Source organism: Giraffa tippelskirchi, chromosome 10 (genome assembly GCF_054371585.1).
Source record: "Giraffa tippelskirchi isolate mGirTip1 chromosome 10, T2T-mGirTip1v1.2.pri, whole genome shotgun sequence".
Classification (NCBI taxonomy): domain Eukaryota; kingdom Metazoa; phylum Chordata; class Mammalia; order Artiodactyla; family Giraffidae; genus Giraffa; species Giraffa tippelskirchi.
The window spans coordinates 62138677-62159417 of record NC_137284.1 but is presented as its reverse complement, the minus strand read 5'-3'; the positions used below and the strand labels follow the sequence as shown (position 1 = coordinate 62159417).

The window sequence follows — 20741 nt, the reverse complement described above, 5'->3', positions numbered from 1 at the left end:
CAGGAGCCAAATGTGGCCCATGCAGACTTTAGAAGTGAGAAATAAAGAGCATGGTTTAGGTTGCTTTGTTTTGTAAAACTGAGTCACAAGTTCAAATCTAGCTTGGAAAAGAAAATGAACTTCTGACTCTATTAGATGAAGGCTCTGAGGAGACAAGAGTGATGGTTTACCATAGTCTAGTTTCTGCTTTCCTGGGCGCTTGCAGGAGCCCTTCATAAAATAGTGGCCAAAGTCAAAGTGAGTGCTGGGAAACAGGACTTACCATCACTGGGTATCTGGCTGCACGCTGAATCAGGTAATAGGGAGGAAATTTTGTATATTTTCCTGGATTTGGTACATTTAGTGATACAAACATCATTTTAAATTTACTGATTCAAGATAAATCCTACCACAGCTCCATTGTCCTCAACTTCCTCGTTAGGTAACAGTGTAGCAGACGACAGCAAAGTGGTGTGTATGATCTGATAATTATTGTTTTCTAACATAAACACCTCAGTTCTAGAAAGAGTGAGATACTTAAGTATGTAAGGAGCTGCATATCTATTTTACAAGTAAGGTACATACTTAAGTATGTGAGAAGCTGTGTGTCTGTCTGTTATGTGTAAGTAACATTCTGACATTAATTTCAAATTCTAGAAAACTGCTAAACTGTAATAATGCCACTTCTGGCCCATCCCTTAGAAACTGAATAATGACAAAATTTAAAGTTCAGTGAAATATCTCCAGTAGGAAACCAGTTAAGTGGGTCTGCTGAGGGACTCAAAGCTTATTTTTAAGACCTTACATGTGATACATTAACTAAAATAACTTATGCAAGAATGATATAGTTTTGGATGCAAGAAGATATGAAAATACAGTTATTGGGTACAACATACTGAGGGAAAACCTGAAGACAGAAATGAAACATTCTAAGTTAGTAACTCCAAGGAAAAGAACGTACCTGGGCAGAAGACGGTATCAGCAGATTGACAGTACTTCTCCTTAGTGACTTAAGTTTGAGGATACAATTTTTAATTCTTCAAAATATTTACCTTTATAGTTGGATTCCACAACAGATGAAAAACCCTCTACAAAACAAATCAAAATATGAGATAATTTCAAAGTTTTCCCTCATGGTGGCAATATCAATCACAAAGATGTATTTGGAGCATTCATGTAAAATGCAATTTTATAAAATGATATTCTTTCCTAGTACATGGTAATGTATTCTAAATGGATATAAATCTTTTGAAAAAATACATTATTCTGCATTTATAATCTTTTAGCGCAAATATGACTCACTAATATTGTTATAAAAGTATTCTACAATTCCAAGGAAAAAAATTAAGGCTGATTTTTGTAATACTATTCCATTTTAATGGTTTCCTTGGTACCGTCTTCTTAATACGAATTAAGAATTAATGTGAACAAAAGAATTCAGTTCACTTCTAATAGCTTAGCAGGAGAGCTTGTTGAATTATTCCAACAAAGCATACTGGGAAACATCATTGATTCAACACATTTGACCATTTGTAGTTGTTATGCACTGAGCTAAGCGCCACAGGGTAACACTGATAAATTGTAAAATGAGGCTACCATCAAACCATTCACTGTGTTGTAGGAGAGTAAAATGTTTACAAATGACAAAAATGTACTGAGTGTCATTGAAGAAAAACATAAAGGAAGATCTGTGAGGACAGCGATTACTTACATCCTACTTTCTTTTGAATCATATGCACCGTGAAGATAATTTTGGCACTTAGTATGTATTCCTGAAAAATAAACAAAAAGTTAGCATTTGCCTTGTTCTTGAAAGATCTAATGGTATGTGCAAGAAATGATAATAGGGGCTTCCCTAGTGGTTCAGGTGGTAAAGAATCTGCCTGCAATGCAGGAGACAAGGGTTCGATCCCTGGGTCAGGAAGATCCCTTGGAGAAGGGAACAGCAACCAACTCCAATATTCTTGCCTGGAGAATTCCACGGACAGAGGAGCCCGGAGGGCTCTATCCTCACAGATCTTCCTTTATATTTTTCTTCAATGACACTCAGTACATTTTTGTCATTTGTAAACATTTTACTCTCCTACAACACAGTGAATGGTTTGATGGTAGCCTCATTTTACAATTTATCAGTGTTGCCCTGTGGCACTTACCTCAGTGCGTAACAACTACAAATGAGTCACAATTCAGTGACTAACACACACACACACACACACACACACACACACACACAAGACATGATAAAGCACATTTGTGAAAATCAAAATTATATTTGTGGGTTTTTTCCGTTCTTTTCCAGCTGTTGATAAATGGCATAGCATGATTTCAGACTTTCCTCTCCACATTTCCCTGCTGTTGTGAACCAGGAAATCATCAATCAGCCTAAGGGTACTGCAGGCACAGTAGGAAGTACACTGAATCATGGTTCATCCATCCAATGACTGTTGTTTCTTTCAACGGAGTCACTTTGAAATACACGTGGCTCAGTTATGCTACCATCACTCAATATATGCTTGAAAGTCTTCTTTGTAAATTACCTCCAGAATCTGCATTAGTTGCTTTCAAGCATCTTCATCCTCTTCTATGTTCACAAAAGATTAGAAGTCAGAATGACCTTAGACCTCTCAACAGGAAAAAATGGAAAATAAAAAATGGTAGAGCAAGGGCTGCACAATTTTGAAGAAATTGTCTTATGAAAAAAAAAATCATCTTATGAGACATATTTACCTTCTGTATTACAGATTTCTTTATTTAATCTTTACAATGATTATGAAATATGTTAGCTTTTAGGGGGAAAAATTGAGAATAAATCCCTGTCTTCCTCCACCTCAAATTACTATTAGTATGTCAGAAAATGCCCTTTTCCTTAGAGCCATAGAATCAGGATTCAGGAAAAAAAAAAAACAAAACTTGGTTTATAAAAGAAGGCAGTGGTGAGAAGAGATCTAGTCTGGTTAGGAACGGTATGTTAACTTGTAACAATGAATAATGTATTAGATACATGTATGCATATGCATAGCTTTATATATATGTATAGGTTGTATAATAGTAAACTGTTGTAGAATTCAGACAGTTAATTCAGCACAGTTCTACTTCTGCCTTTGACAAAAATGCTCTCTGACCTGTTGTTGCCACTTCTTTGTTTTTTCATTTGCTTTTACTGAGATATAACTGACATATAACATTGGGTAAGCTTAAAGTGTACAAGATGTTTACTCAAAACATTTGTGTATTGTGATGCGATGACCACTGTGGCACCAGTGACGCCTCTGTCGCTTCACATAATTATCATTTCTCTTTGTGGTGGGAACAATTAAGTTCTAGTCGCCAAGCAACTGTGAAGTTTGTAATACAGTATTGTTGGCGTTAATTACCGTGCTGTGCATTAGACCTCCAGGACTCATTTATCTACTGCTTAAAAGCCTGCCCTTAACAGCATCTCCCCACTTGCCCCAGCTCCCAGCCCCTGGCAACCACCGTTCAACTCTCTGTTTTTATGAGTTTGGCTTTTTTTTTCAATATATATTCCACAGATAAGTGGTGATGTCATACAGTTTTTGTCTTTTTCTGACCCCTCTTATTTTGCATAATGCCCTCAAGGTCCATCCAACCAGGTGGTCACAAATGGCAGGATTTTCTACTTCTCATGGCTAAAACATACTCCGTTGTGTGTGTATATATATGTGTGTGCATGCTCAGTTGCTCACTCATGTCTGACTCTTTGCAACCCCAAGGACTGAAGCCCATCAGGCTCCTCCCTGCATGGAATTTTCCAGGCAAGAATACTGCAGGGGGTTACCATTTCCTTCTCTAGGGGATCTTCCCAACCTAGGGATCGAACCCATGTCTTCTGCAGTGGCAGGCAGATTCTTTATCATTGAGCCACCTGGAAAACCCATGTATATGTCAATACATACATGTGTGTATATATTTGTATGTTGTGTGTATATACATATTTTTTAAAATGCATCTTCTGTTTCCATTCATCCAGTGACAACCATTTAGGTTGTTTCCATATCTTAGCTACTGTGAATAATGCTGCAATGAACTTGGGAGTGCAGCTATCTCTTTGATATCCTATTTTCATTTCCTTTGGATATATACTCAGAAGTGGGATTGCTAGATCATGTTGTTGTATGTCCAGTCACCCAGTCATGTCTGACTCTTTGTGAACCCATGGACTGCAGCATGCCAGCCCTCCCGGTCCCTCACCATTTCCTGGAATTTGCCTAAGTTCATGTCCATTGAATCGGTGATGCCAGCCAACCAGGGCAACAGAAGATAAGATGCTGAATCATATGGTAGTCTTATTTTTAATTTGTTGAGGAACCTCCATACTGTTTTCATAGTGGTCACCAATTCACATTCCCAGCAACTGTGTACATGCTTCCTTTTTCTCTGCATCCTCTCTGTACTTATTATCTCTGATCTTCTTGATAATAGCCTTCTAACAGGTTTGAGAATATGTCACTGTAGTTTTGATTTGCATTTCCCTAATGTTTAGTGATATTGAGCATCTTTTTATGTATCTTTCTGCCATTTGAATGTCTTTAGTAAAATGTCTATTTGGTTCCTCTGCCCCATTTTTAACAGCATTGTTGAGTTTTATTATTGAGTTGTATTAGATTTTTATATATTTAGACTTTAACATCTTATCAGATACATGGTTTGCAAATACTTTCTCCCATTCTGTAAGTCATCTTTTCATTTTTTGATTGTTTCTTCTGCTGTGCAGAAGCCCTTTAGTTTGAGGGATGTCCCTGGTGGTTCATTACAGGGGGCACAGGTTTGATTCCTGGTCGGGAAACTAAGATCTCGCATGCCTCATAGCACGGCAAGAAAAAGAGGAAGCCTTTTAATTTAATGTAGTCCTATTTGCTTTTTGCTTTTGTTGCTTGTGCTTCTGATACCACATCTAAAAGTTCATTGCCAAGACCAACGTCAAGGAACTTCATCCCTATATTTTCTACTAAGACTTTTATTATATCAGGTCTTATATTTACTCTTTAATTCAAATTAATTTTTGTTAGTGGTGTAAAATGGCGTCCAATTGCATTTTTCAGCCTTAAGTTATTCAGTTTTCCCAAGACCATTTTTTGAGGAGACTGTCCTTTTCCCATTGAGTGTTCTTGGCTCCTCTGTCAAATATTAGTTGACCATAAAAGCAAGGGGTTATTTCTGGGCTCTATTCTGTTCCATCGGTCTGTTGTCTGCTTTTTTTAAATACCAGTACCATACATTTGAATTACTATAGTTTGAAGTCAGGAAGTGTGATGCTTTCAGCTTTGTTATTCTTTCTTTGATTGCTTTGACTATTGAGGGTCCTTTGTGGTTCTGTACATATTTGAAGATTGTTCATTTCTTTTCTGTGAATAATGCCATTGGGATTTTGATAGGGATTACACTAAATCTATAGATGACTTTGGGAAATATGTTCATTTTAAGAATAATTAGTTTTTTAGATCCATGGTCTACCTTTCCATTTCTGTGTCTTCTTCCATTTCTTTCATCAAGCCTTGTAATTTTCATTGTACAGATCTTTCACTTCCTTAATAAGATGTATTCCTAAGTACATTATTGTTTTTGATACTATTGTGAATGGGGTAGTTTTCTTTTTCAGATGTTTGTTACTGTATAGAAATGCAACTGACTTCTGTATGTTGATTTTATATCCTGCAGCTTTGCTGAATTCATTGGTTCGTTCCAACAGGTTTTTTTTGATTGATCTATAGCATTTTCTATATATAAGATCACATCATCTGCAAATACAATTTTACTTCTTCTTTTCTGATCTGGATGCCTTTTATTTGTCTTGACTAATGCTCTAGCTACAGCTTTCAGGATTATGATGAATAACGGTGGTGAAAGTGGGTACCATTGTCCTGTCCCTGATCTTAGTGGGACAGCTTTTAATTTTTTACCCTTGAGTATAATGTTAGCTGTGAGTGTGTCATATATGGCCTTTATTAAATTATGTTCATTCTAAACCGAATTTGCTGAGGATTTTTATCATGAAAAGATGCTGTATTTGGACAAATGCTTTTTCTGCCGTTAAGATGATTGTATGATTTTTCTTTTTCATCCTATTAATGTTGTTATCACATTTATTGATTTGCCCATGTTGAACCATCCTTGCATCTTGGGGATAAATTCCATTTGGTCATGGTGTATAATCTTTTAAATATGTTGTTGAATTTGGTTTGCTAATACTTTGTAGAGATTTTCTGCCTATATATTCATCAGGGATATCAGTCTAGTTTTCTTTGCTTGTAGTGTCCTTGTCTGGCTTTGGTGTCAGAGTAATGCTGACACCATTTTGGCCTCGTAAAATGAGCTTAAAAGTTTTCCCTCTTCTTCAGTTTTTTGGAAGAGTTTGGGAAGAATTGGCATTGGTTCCTCATTAAATATTTGGTGGAATCTGACAGTAAAGTCATTTGGCCCTGGACTTTTCTGTATTGGAAGGTTTTAATTTCTGATTCAACCTCCATACTCATAATTGGTCTTTTCAGACTTTCCGTTTCTTCCTGATTCGGTCTTGGTAGATTGTACATTCCAATAAATGTATCTATTTCTACACTATCGAATTTGTTGATGTATGATTGTTTAATTGTAGTCTCTCATGATCCTCTATTTCTGTAATATGTTTTAGGGTCTCTTCTTTTACTTATGATTTAATAAATCTGAGTCTTCTTTTTATCTTAGCTGACCTATCTAAAGAGTTGTTAATTTTGTCTTTTAAAAAAAAAACTCTTCAGTCTTTTTTTTTTTTTCTATTGTTTTTCTAGTTTACATTTATTTTCTTTCTCATCTTGTTATTTTCTTCCTTCTGCTAACTTTGGGTTGAGTTTATTCTTTTTCTAGTTCTTTGAGATGTGAAATTAATCTGTTTATTTGAGATATTTCTACTTTCTTAATATATGCATTTATGGCTATAAACTTTCCTGTCAGAAATGTTTTTTGTTTTGCAGCATCCCATCAATTTTAATACATTGTTTCTATTTTCATTTGTTTCAAGATTTTTTAAACTTTTATCCCCTCCTTTTATATTTATGTTTATGTAATTACTTACATGTTTATGTAATTACATTCATGGGGTCGCAAAGAGTCGGACACGACTGAGCAACTGAACTGAATTACTTACCTCTTTTTGTATTATATATTTATTCCCAGATTTTAGTAGCTATAATTATTTTTAATACTGTTTTCCTTTAACCTTTATACTGTAGCTTATTTGTTAACACACCATCCTATTACAGAATTAGCATTTCCTAAGTCTGACTACACATTTAGTTTTACCAGTGTGTGTATACTACAATAGGTTTTTATGTCCCTGATTAGTGTCTTTTCATTTCAACTTGAAGAACTTTCAGCATTTCTTGCAAGCTGAAGTGATAAACTCCCTCAACTTTAGTTTGGCAAAGTCTTTACTTCTCTGTATCAGAAAATAACTTTGTCAGATAGCATAATCTCAATTAGCATTTTTTTCTTTTAATACTTTGAATGTTGTTCCACTCTCTCCTGGTCTTTGGGGTATCTGCTGAGAAATCCACTGATTGCCCAATGGGTTCTCTATAGATGACAATCTTTTTTCCCCTGGCTGTTTTTAGGATTTTCTTTAGTTTTAACTGTTTCATTACAACATGTCTTGGAGAAGGTCTTTTTGCATTGAATTAGAGATAGCTGCCATTTTTCAATGAGATGATAATGAAGATTATGGTTGTTCTCAATCTAAAGAATTAATCTCTGTTCCAAAAATCCTATTATTTTTTTAATTTTTTAGTTAAATGTATTTTTAATTGAAGGATAATTGCTTTACAGTATTATGTTGGGTTCTGCCAAACGTCAACATGAATCAGCCATAGGTATATCTGTGTCCTCTCCCTCTTGAACCTCCCTCCCCATCCCATCCCTCTAGGTTGTTACAGAGTCCTGGTTTGAATTCCCTGAGTCATACAGCAAATTCCCATTGGCTATCTATTTTACATATGGTAATGTATGTTTCCACGTTACTTTCTCCATGCATCTCACCCTCTCTTTCCTCCATCTCCCACTCCCTTGTCCATAAGTCTGTTCTCAATGTGTCTCCATTGTTGCCCTTCAATGAGGTTCATCAGTATCATCTCTCTAGATTCCATATATATGCATTATTATACGATAGTTGTTTTTCTCTGACTAACTTCACTCTGTATAATAGATGCTAGGTTCATCCACCTCATTAGAACTGACTAATATGCATCCTTTTTATGGCTGAATAATATTCCATTGTGGAATATTACTTTATGGATAAAGAATTACAACTTCTTTATCCATTCATCTGTTGATGGACATCTAGGTTGCTTCCATGTCCTAGCTATTGTAAATAGTGATGCAATAAACACTGGGGTATATGTGTCTTTTTCAATCATGGTTTCCTCAGGGTATATGCCTAGTAGCAGGATTGCTGGGTCATATGGTAGTTTTATTCCTAGTTTTTTAAGGAATCTCCATACTGTCTTCCATAGTGGCTGTATCAATTTACATTCCTGCCAACAGTGCAAGAGGTTCCCTTTTCTCCATACCCTCTCCAGCATTTAATGTTTGTAGATTTTTTGATGATGCCCATTCTGATCAGTATGAGGTGATATCTCATTGTAGTTTTGATTTGCATTTCTCTAATAATGAGTGATGTTGAGCATCTTTTCATGTATTTACTAACATCTGTACAAACATCCTATTATTATATACTACCATTCCCAAAACTCTTCCAATTTATGATCCTATTTTGCTGCTCTTATCCTTAGATTTGCTGAGGTAATTATCAGAATTTTGAAATTACATCATTAAGGCTTTCAAAATATTTAAGAAAGAATGCCAGAAGGATAACATAAGTAGAATGAAAATGAAAAGATTTCTCCTTAAGAGTCCCAATATTCCAGACTAAATACTATTCATAAAATAGTATTTCAGAATATATGAATAAAATAAATTATCTGGTGACTTCTTAGGCTGGGCAACTTAAACCATGACCCCATTTCTGTTGCAAAAGACAAGAACAATTTTGTTTTCCATGGCTAAGTAATTAAAATGGCAACTATCATAAAACTGTTATTTGTTAGTTTAATAAATGGTTATCTTACTTGGCACTCCACATATTTCAAACTGAAAACAGCCCTCTGGGGGACTCCCCTGGTGGTCCAGTGGTTAAGACTCCACACTTCCACTGCAAAGGGCAGTGGTCAGGGAACTAAGATCCCACAAGTGGCATGGCATGGTCAAAAAAAGAAAGAAAATAGCCCTCTGGCCAAATAAGAATATATGTAACTTTTAGAAAAATGATTACACATAAATATTTTCTCATAGCTCTAAAGTAATTATCATATATGTTTTTAACTTACCTAATGTGCAAAGATGAATTTTTCTGAAAATATTGTTGGTCTTGAGTTTTATAACCACCCTGGATTTCCAAGCCTCAGATATTCAGTATCCCTATAGCCTTCACAGGTCATAGAATCAGTATTCAAAAAAAGAACAGAAAATCTTGGTTTATAAAAGAAGGCAGAGGTGAGAAGAGATCCAGTCTGGTTAGGAAGGGTATGTGAACTTGTAAAAATGAATAATGCACTAGATATGTATATGTATGTGTATAGTTTATATGTATAGTTTTATACATATGTATCAGTTGTATAATAGTAAATTGTCATAGAACGATAAATTGTTATAGATAGAGGGAGCTTGTCTTTTTCTTCATCTCCTATTTTCTTCCCCTATTTTTACCTGATAAAGAGAAGATCTTTAGTAAGGCAAGAAAAGAGAACTTTTCATATTTTATGCTACAAAGTTCTAAGGTTTGCCTCAAAAGATGTTTCATATCAGGAAGAGAAATGTATATAACAGCTATTCCATTGTGAAGAAATGAAGAGACTTTACTTCATTCTCAGGAAGGCCCTCCCTGGGACCTTGCAATGAGGGAGTCGGGGGCCTGTTTCACACCTTTGAGATTGGGGCAGGGGAGTGGAGGGGGGTGCACTTTCTCAGGCTGCAAAAGACAGAGGAACACCTGCAGGAGTTAGAGGAGTGGGAAAGAACCGAGAGAGCAAAGGCCACTCTTGGGAAAAATGAGGAAATACATTATACATCTCTATTCTTTATTCATGCCTGCGTGCTCAGCCACTCAGTCATGTATGACTCTTTGAGACCCCATGGACTGTAGCCCGCCAGGCTCCTCTGTCCATGGACTTTTCCAGGCAAGAATACCAGAGTGGGTTGCCATTTCCTTCTCCGGGGATCTTCTCAACCCAGAGATCGAAACCAGGTCTCCTGCATTGGTAGGCAGATTCTTTATCACTGTGCCACCTGGGAAGGCCTTGTTCTGTATTCTGTGTGTGTAAATTGACTGGTGATAAGAGAGACTTTTTTCCCCTTGGTAATGGAGTATATGTACCTCAGTACTTTTCCAGATGCTGTAGAAAACACGAGCGATATCTATCTGTCTGTCTGTCTACCTACTAAAGGAAAGATTCAAAGATTATGCACTGAACTGTCAAATAATAATAGGGAAGTGTACAGAATTTTTTCCTACTTCATTCACTTCTATATTTTTTGAGTCTTAAGAATTAAAACATAAATTATGGGGGAAAACTGTTGCCAATATTCTTTTCTTTGATTGTACTTTTTCCTTAGGGGAAGAATCTCAGAAAGATGAAGATTTGGTTTTCAGTATTTAATTATGTTCATCCATCTTTAGGCAAAGGGTATATAGCAATCAATGTGACTTCCTGGTGGCTGAGTGGTAAAGAATCCACCTGTCTGGGAATGCAAACTAGTACAGCCACTATGGAGAACAGTGTGGAGATTCCTTAAAAAACTGGAAATACAACTGCCATACCATCCAGCAATCTCACTGCTGGGCATACACACCGAGGAAACCAGAATTGTACCCCAGTGTTCATCGCAGCACGGTTTACAATAGCTAGGACATGGAAGCAACACAGATATCAGTCCATTGGCAGATGAATGGGTAGGAGAGTTGTGGTACATATACACAATGGAATATTACTCAGCCATTAAAAAGAACACATTTGAATCAGTTCTAATGAATTGGATGAAACTGGAGCCTATTATACAGAGTGAAGTAAGCCAGAAAGAAAAACACGAATACAGTATATTAATGCATATATATGGAATTTAGAAAGATGGTAACAATGACCCTATATGCAAGACAGGAAAAGAGACACAGATATAAAGAACAGACTTTTGGACTCTGTGGGAGAAGGCGAGAGTGGGATGATTTGAGAGAATAGCAATGAAACATGTATATTACCATATATGAAATAGATCACCAGTCCAAGTTCAATGCATGAAACAGGGGACTCAAAGCCGGTACACTGGGACAACCCTGAGGGAGGGGATGAGGAGGGAGGTGGGAGAGGGGTTCAGGATGGGGAACACATGTACACCCATGGCTGATTCATGTCAATGTACAGCAAAACCACTACAATATTGTAAAGTGATTAGCCTCCAATTACAATGAATAAATTATTTTTTTAAAAAAAATAGTAGCCACACACACAAAAAAAGAATCCACCTGTCAGGAATATCCCCTGGAGGAAGAAATGGCAACCTACTTCAATATTCTTGCCTGGAGAATCCCAGGCACAGAGGAGCCTGGAAGACCATAGTCCACGGCATCAGAAAGAGTCAGACATGACTGAGTGACTTAGTACACATGCATGTGGATAGCTTTCTGCTCAGGAACCTGGAGGGGAAAAAAAATGTTGAACTTCAATTTGGAGGGATGAGGCTCTGAACACAAGAAGCAAGTAAGGGAATTCCCTGGTGGGGTCAGGGTTCAATCCCTGCTCAGGGAAGATCCTGCAAGCCACGCAGTAAGGCCAAAAGAAAAAGAAGAGTTGGGAAAATTGACTGAGATAAATCAAAAGTTATAAGCCTGCATGTAGTAATATTTATTGAATGACCAGATATGGAAGTGAGGTGATTACTCACTTAGTCAGGTTAGTCAGAGAGAGGAATCAAGAGAACCAGGAGAAAGATGGTCAGGTCACTTGCTATAGACCCACAGTTGACAACTAACTTTTCAGGGTGTCATGTCAACACAGTATTTGAAAATTAGCTGTGGGAGAGTCAAAGAATGATGAGAATAAGCTACAAGGGGATATATCAGACAACATAGGGGATAGAGCCAATATTTTATCATAACAATAAATGGAGTATCTGCTCAGTCTCATCCAACTCTTTGTGGCCCTATGTAATTGTAGCCCACCAGGCTCCTCTCCCCATGGAATTTTCCAGGCATGAATACTGAAGTGGGTTGCCATTTCCTCCTACAGGGGGTCTTCCTGACCCAGGGATTGAACCCACATCTCTTGTGTCTCCTGTATTAGCAGGAGGATTCTTCACCACTAGTGCCACCTGGGAAGCCCTAAATGGAGTATAACCTTTAAAAATTGTGAATCACTATATTGTACATCTGTAACATATAATATTGTACAACAGTTATACTGCAATTCAGAAAGAAATCCAAGTCTAATTTAGAAAGAGAAAGTCCAGAACTTGAAATACAGTAAAAGAAAAGCTAAAAAAAAAAAAAAGGAGAGAGAGAGAAAATATGAGTAGAAAGAATCAAGTCTAAATTGGAGGCATGACTAGAGATCTCTTCAAGAAAATTAGAGATACCAAGGGAACATTTCATGCAAAGACAGGCTCGATAAAGGACAGAAATGGTACGGACCTAACAGAAGCAGAAGATATTAAGAAGAGGTGGCAAGAATACACAGAAGAACTACACAAAAAAGATCTTCATGACCCAGATAATCACGATGGTGTGATCACTCACCTAGAGCCAATCATCCTGGAATGTGAAGTCAATTGGGCCTTAGAAAGCATCACTATGAACAAAGCTAGTGGAGGTGATGGAATCCCAGTCGAGCTATTTCAAATCCTCAAAGATGATGCTGTGAAACTGCTGCACTCAATACATCAGCAAATTTGGAAAAAGCAGTGGCCACAGGACTGGAAAAGGTCAGTTTTCATTCCAGTCCCAAAGAAAGGCAATGCCAAAGAATGCTCGAACTACCGCACAATTGCACTCATCTCACACGCTAGTAAAGTAATGCTAAAAATTCTCCAAGCCAGGCTTCAGCAATACGTGAACCATGAACTTCCAGATGTTCAAGCTGGATTTAGAAAAGGCAGAGGAACCAGAGATCAAATTGCCAACATCCGCTGGATCATCGAAAAAGCAAGAGAGGTCCAGAAAAACATCTATTTCTGATTTATTGACTATGTCAAAGCCTTTGACTTTGTGGATCATAATAAACTGTGGAAAATTCTGAAAGAGATGGGAATACCAGACCATCTGACCTGTCTCCTGAGAAACCTGTATGCAGTCAGGAAGCAACAGTTAGAACTGGACATGGAACAACAGACTGGTTCCAAATAGGAAAAGGAGTACGTCAAGGCTGTATATTGTCACCCTGCTTATTTAACTTATATGCAGAGTACATCATGAGAAACGCTGGGCTGGAAGAAACACAAGCTGGAATTGAGATTGCTGGGAGAAATATCAATAACCTCAGATATGCAGATGACACCACCCTTATGGCAGAAAGTGAAGAAGAACTAAAGAGCCTCTTGATGGAAGTGAAAGAGGAGAGTGAAAAAGTTGGTTTAAAGCTCAACATTCAGAAAACTAAGATCATGACATCCGGTCCCATCACTTCATGGCAAATAGATGGGGAAACAGTGTCAGACTTTATTTTTGGGGGCTCCAAAATCACTGCAGATGGTGATTGCAGCCATAAAATTAAAAGACGCTTACTCCTTGGAAGGAAAGTTATGACCAACCTAGATAGCATATTTAAAAAGAGAGACATTACTTTGCCAACAAAAGTCCTTCTAGTCAAGGCTATGGTTTTTCCAGTGGTCATGTATGGATGTGAGAGTTGTACGGTGAAGAAAGCTGAGTGCCGAAGAATTGATGCTTTTGAACTGTGGTGTTGGAGAAGACTCTTGAGAGTCCCTTGGACTGCAAGAAGATCCAACCAGTCCATCCTAAAGGAGATCAGTCCTGGATGTTCACTGGAAGGACTGATGTTGAAGCTGAAACTCCAATACTTTGGCCACCTGATGCGAAGAGCTGACTCATTGGAAAAGACCCTAATGCTGGGAAGGACTGGGGGCAGGAGAAGGGGACGACAGAGGATGAGATGGCTGGATGGCATCACCGACTTGATGGACATGGGTTTGGGTAGACTCTGGGAGTTGGTGATGGACAGGGAGATCTGGCGTGCTGAGGTTCATGGGGTCGCAAAGAGTCTGACACTACCTAGCGACTGAACTGAACTGAAAGAACTTAAAAGAAGCTCTTCTCTTCAGAGTCCCAGAGCTTTAACAGTGGCAGAAATTTGATCAGCCAATCCCTTTCAATTTACACGTGTCTGTAAATGAGGCTGAGAGAGGCTCAAATAACCAGGTAGAGGTTATACACCCAGTTTGCTGCAGAGTAAAGACTAGAGTCCTGATCTCTGGACTTGTGACCCTTCACAAGAATTATATCAAGTTATGGTCTTGGTTTGTTTTGTCTAAATAAAAATAATATTCACATATGTACCATTTTTTGGAATGTATAATTGTGTTTGAGACCATAACCATGAAATCCAGAAAATTATACATGGTAATTCTAAGCTTTCTTTGCATGAAATTTCCTGAGAATGGAACTGAATTCCAGAGACTGTCAGCCACCCAGTAAGTCACTCGGGTGCCTCTCTGACTGTTTATTTGGATGTTCTGAAGAGCTGAAGATACCACCAGGGCCTAACCCTTCTTTCTAGGGAGGTTTTATAGCCCCAAATAGACAACGGTTCTCAAGGTGAAGGCAAGCATTTGAGAGAAACCATTTTTACCTGTTCAGGCAATTTTTCATGCAGATTCAAACTGAATCCCTGTCACTGGTTTTAATGAAAAGGATTTAGCATCTTTCAGAAACTCTTTTACCGCAGCATCTGAAAATCAGTGACACCATCAAAGCATATTCTCATCTCATACTCAAAACCTTTTGTGAGTTTAGAGAAATGCTTTATTTTTGTACACTTAAATAGTTTAACACGTAATATACATGGAAAAGATTGTTTTGAGTTAGCTTTATCAGAGTTCAGAAACAACTGTGAAAAAAATGACCTGTTTGTAAAATATTAAAACATGATGTTTTCCTTCATAATTATCATGCTCTGGGGCATAGTCTTATAATTACGGTTTCATAGTTATATCAGTCAGGGTCCAATCCAGACACAGAAACCACAGAACAATTTGAATAGGTAAGCTTTAAGGCAAAATCTAATATGTGTGTGTGTTCAGTCATGTCTGACTCTCTGCGACCCCATGGATTGTAGCCCCCCAGGCTCCTCTGTCCATGGGATTCTGCAGGCAAGAATACTGGAGTGGGTGGCCATTCCTCCTTCAGGGGATCTTCCTGACCCAGGGATCGAACCTGCATCTCTTACGTCTCCTGTACTAGCAAGCATATTCTTTACCACTGCATCATCTGGGAAGCCCCAAATCGAATATAGAGAATTATTCACTGTAAAGAGGAAGTTGAAGAAACAGAGGATTGACCTATGAGGAGTAAAGAGTAAGAGCAGTTACAGGAGGAACTCCGACCCCTGGGGCTGAGGTACAGAATCAGGAAGGGACAGACCTGGAAGAGGACTTCACTAGGGATCCAGACCTCACTGGACAGGACACAGCCCAGGGACGGCAGAAAAGTCCCTTGAGGCCATGTTCACTGGGGGCTGTGGGGAAAGCCGCTCATGGAGGATGGTCAGACTGGTACTGCTGTGCTGTGAGGGGAGGTGCTGAGGGAGGTGCCCACAGGGAAATTCCACATGCTGCTGCTCCCTGGCGCCAGGAGAGCCTAGGGCTGCAGAAATGTACCCTTTGCAGAACCTTCCCAGAGGAACACACAGTGGCCAGAAGAAAAAAATTCCTTCCTCCTGAGACTCTCTCCTGACAAAGCTTGACATCATGCCCACTGGCAAGAGAGAAATATTTTTAGGGTCCATTGTTACAGAGAAGGGGGAAATTAGAGCTGAGAGGAGCTTCCCAGGTGGTTCCATGGTAAAGAAGCCGCAGGAGCTGCAAGTTCAATCCCTGGGTCAGAAAGATCCCCTGGAGAAGGAAATGGCAACCCACTCCACTATTCTTGCCTGGAGAATCCCATGGACAGAGGAGCCTGGCGGGCTACGATCCATGGGGTTGCAAAGAGTTGGTCACAATTTAGCGACTAAACAACAGTCTGTCACTGTAGGGGGCACACTTTTCAATTTTGATCTGTTTCTCACTTGTTTTATTATTTTCCCTATCATGCTTTATTCCTACTCCCATTCCCTCCTCCCACCTTGATTGTGGCTCCCATATGGTTGTATGTGTTTTGGAAATGTACGTTACCTCTGAAAATGATATGATTTTATGTAGAAATATGGAAACAGTGACATATCACTGTTTATAGTGTGCAATTGAATCTTATATAAATATAAAATAGAGATTTTTCTTTTGCTCTGTAGAACTTGTTCTTTCTTGACCTACATGAATGATCTGCACCATAGATATCATCCTCTCTTACTTAATTTAATACTGTTGCAATATCCATCCTTGTTGCCATTCAGTATGCATGTAGTTGTTTTCTGCTGACTGACACAGGGCACTCCCTGCTTGCATTCTCTAGGACACACCAAACCGTTTCCCTGGAAATGGACAACTAGCAGCCTCCAACTTCCAGTGGTGCTGTGATAAATAAATATCCCCGTTCACGTCCCATATATCCTGATTCGGTCAGACAGGGGGTCAAAACGTCAATGCGTGTTCAATTTCACCAAACTCCAGAAAGGCTGCGTCAGTTTAAATGTCCACCAGCAATGCATGAATAGTCCTATTTCTCCCCATGATCCCCAGTATTGCACATTATCCAGTGTTTAAACTTTGGTCAATCTGATGGATAAGAAGTCTCTCTCTCACACACGCACACATACATACATACATACATATATCGTTTCTTAGGACAAATTGTGTAATTAAAACATTACTAAGAATGAATAACCAACCAGTTGAGGGTAGATATATCAATAGCAAGGTGGGAAGGGAGGGTGGAAGGAATTGGGAGATTGGGATTGACACACTGATACTGTGTGTAAAATAGATAACTGATGACAACATACTGTATAGCACAGGGAACTCTACTTAATGCTCTGTGGTGACCTGAATGGGAAGGAAGTCCAAATCGGAGAGGATATATGTATATGTGTGGCTGATTCATTTTGCTGTACAGTAGAAGCTAACACAACATTGTAGAGGAATATACTCCAAAAAATTAATTTTTTAAAAAAGAGTGAATAACCAAACTAAAGTACTTGGGACCTACAAAAGCTTTGAGTAGATGGTGTGCCCTGAAAGGCTGTATTGTGACTGGGTGAAGAAACTAAAGTTAGCAGAGCTGTGAGTTAAGACAAGTAAGGTGCTGAGTGAATTTAAGAGTAAATCTAACTACGTTTTTTATTTGGTGCAAAAATTAATAAATCATGTCAAAATTTTCCCACTGTATTTAAATAGCTGCAATGTAATCTTTAAATTTTAAGCCTGAAAGAATGGCTGAGAGTCAAGAGTCACTGTTTTTTTTCTTATTGCAAAAGAGTATAATAGCTTATAAAATACATTCCTGTTAGCCTTCACGTAAGTTTTAAATGACATCACCAATATATTTTTCCATTTCAGTTTTCCCTTCTACAAAAGACCTATTCATCTATTTTGCCCATTTTTAATTGGGTTTTCTTTTTTTTCCCTTCATTCATTGGAGCTGCTTATATGTACTAGAATAATGTTTACTTCTCATTACTTTTAGATATTATAAATATCTTTCCCCTATCATTTCCTAATTATGTCTTTGGTGACGTCACATAAGGAATCCAACTTTCAGCCACATGATTTATGCTTTGAGGTCTGGTTTAAGCAATCATTTCTCATATGTATGCCACAAAGATATTCCCCTTTATTTTCTTTCATATGCTTTATAATCTTACCTTTCTTATTTACACTTTTAAAACATCTGGTATATTATTTTCTATAGGACAGTAAAACAATTTGTTTTTTTCCAGTGCAAAGAAATTTCCTGATTGATTTATGAGTCTACCTCTATCATAATATAAAGATTGACCACTTATAAGGATTATCTCTGGGCAGAATTATCTCTGGGCCTTTGTACCTTTGGTTCACTTTTCTATTCTCATGTTAGCTCCAAACTCTTTTTTATAGTTATGTTCTAAAGTGTGAGAGGGCAAGTCCCTCACTTTTATTCTTCATTTTCAAAATTAGCTTAGCTGTTAATAGACCTGTGTTCTTCCATATTGTGCTTATTATTAAGCTGTGTCTTTTAGCTTCTAGTCTGCCTTTTACAAGTCTCTTTGTGATGCTGAAGCTGGGGTCAACAAATCACATTTCTCCTGTACTGAGTGGCTACCTGTCACTAGGGGTAACTGTCACTAAAGGATAACCAGAGGGCTGGAGAAGAACAAGGGCTTGTTCCTTAATGTCTGCCTTTTGGTTGCTGTCTGTGTTGCCCCAGCCCAACTTCTTCACCCCAATTTGCGGTGCTTCCTGTTCTCCAAAAATCAGCCTCATCACACCGCCTTTGGTTTGCTGGAATCGGCTGGCTTGGCTGAGCTTGTCAGCGCTCTGAGCAACCATGAACTGCCTTCCGCCCAACAGTCTGAGTCCCAGCTCCAAGAGACCAGACCTCTAGCCCCATCCCTTTGTTTCTCCAGCCCTAGAGAAACTCACTGCTTTCTTTTTGCCTCTTAGTTCCGCAATACCTGCTTACAATTTTATGTATATTAATTTACCTCTGCTATATAACTGGTGTGGTTTTTAATTTCTGACTATATCTTGACTGAGACAAATAACAAGTTCAGAATCAATCTGTCAAATTCAAAAAGAAAAATTCCACAATATTTGTATTTGTTTTTTTTCCCCAAAACTTTATAAACTTTTTATTTTATATTGGGGTATAGCCGATTAACAATGGTGTGGTAGTTTCAGGTGAACAGCAAAGAGACTCAGCCACACATATACATGGATCCATTCTCCCTCAAGCCCTCCTCCCAACCAGGCTGTCACATAACATTGAGAATATTTGTACTTCAACTGCTCTAAATGTGCAGATTAATTTTGAAAGAATTTATTTGGAAACAATATTAAGTTGGCCACATATTAATATGACAGCTCTTCATTTACTCAGATCATCGATGTAGTTCAATAGGGTTTTAGAAACTTGATTCATTTAAGACTAGTGTGCTCTTTGGGAAAAAAGGAGCAGATTCAGGTTTCGTGGGGCCCAAAGCATATGCTTAACTTAGAGAACTATCTTTTAGAAAAAGAATATAAGATTACACATAAAGAGTTAGGCACACAAGTAAATTGATTTAGAATGAGAACAGAATAAAAATAAATTATATGTTTAAACTTTACAATATCAATGATGTAAAAAAAAGTCCAGAAAGATAACAATGCTTTTATTAACTAACTACACAGTACACCTCTGTACATTTTGACTGCACATTCATTGATTACATATTCACACGAAAACAATTTATAATATTTTATAGAATAATATAATGCTAATTCAGTCTCTTTTCGTAGTAGATTGAAATTTGTTTTTTCTTATTGATAGTTTAGAAATTTTTTTCTTTCAGTTTCATATCTCATTCTTTGTAAGTCATACATTTTTTAAATTGTTACCAAATTTGTGACTTCATTCAAGATTTTTTTTTTTTTTACTGTATATAGGAGTATAAGATTTTAGGACATTTCAATAACTAACAAGTCTTAAGGCAGACTTTGAATTGGTGATATTCAACCAGTTTGCTGTTGATGTGTATTATAAATCTTGTGATATAATAAATTTCATGGCAAACTAGCGGGAAATTTAATTTTTTTCAATTTTTTCATATGATTTACTGTTCTATCATTTTCTAACAAGGCTGTATAAACCCTCTAACCAAAAATGGTTATTTATTTTTTCTCCCCATAGATCTACTCATTGTTGCTTTATATATTTGATCCATATTATTATGTGCATTAACACGGCCTCGAGCAAAATCTCCTGATCTATATTTTTATCTGTTTACAATGTCCTTTTTTGTTTCTTTCTTCCCCACTAATGAAGGCTAAAATGTTACATGTAGTAAAAGAAATTTAAGTAATTTTTAACAAATATCTGTGCCTTTGCTGTTGACTATTTTTTTTTAGTTTTATTTTTTAATAGAAGTATAATGGCTATACAATACTATTTTAAGTTACAGGTGTACAATATAGTGATTCACAATTTTTAAAGTTATACTCCACTTATTGTTCTTATAATATATAGGTTATATTCACCATGTTTTACGATATATCCTTGTAGCTTATTGCACCTAAGAGTTTGTACCTCTTATCCCTCTACCCTATTTTGCCCCTTCCCAATTCCGTCTCCCTACTGGTAACCACTAGTTTGCTCTCTACATCAGTGATTCTGTTTCTTTTTTGTTAGATGCACTAGTTTGTTGTAGTTTTTGGATTCCACATATAAGTTATATCATACAGTATTTGTCTTTCTCTTCCTTATTTCACATAGCATAATGCCCTCCAAGTCCATCCATCTTGTTGCAAATGGTAAAATTTGGGGTTTTTTTTGTGGCTGAGTACTTTTCCTACATATGTGTGCATGTGTATATAGATATAGC

At 37.4% G+C, this 20741-nt stretch overlaps 1 protein-coding gene across 1 annotated transcript in view; it reads left to right on the top strand.

Moving 5' to 3' along the window:
- Positions 1-20741, top strand: part of LOC145522701 (uncharacterized) — a 514463-nt gene that overhangs the window by 475798 nt on the left and 17924 nt on the right. The window lies entirely within an intron of this gene.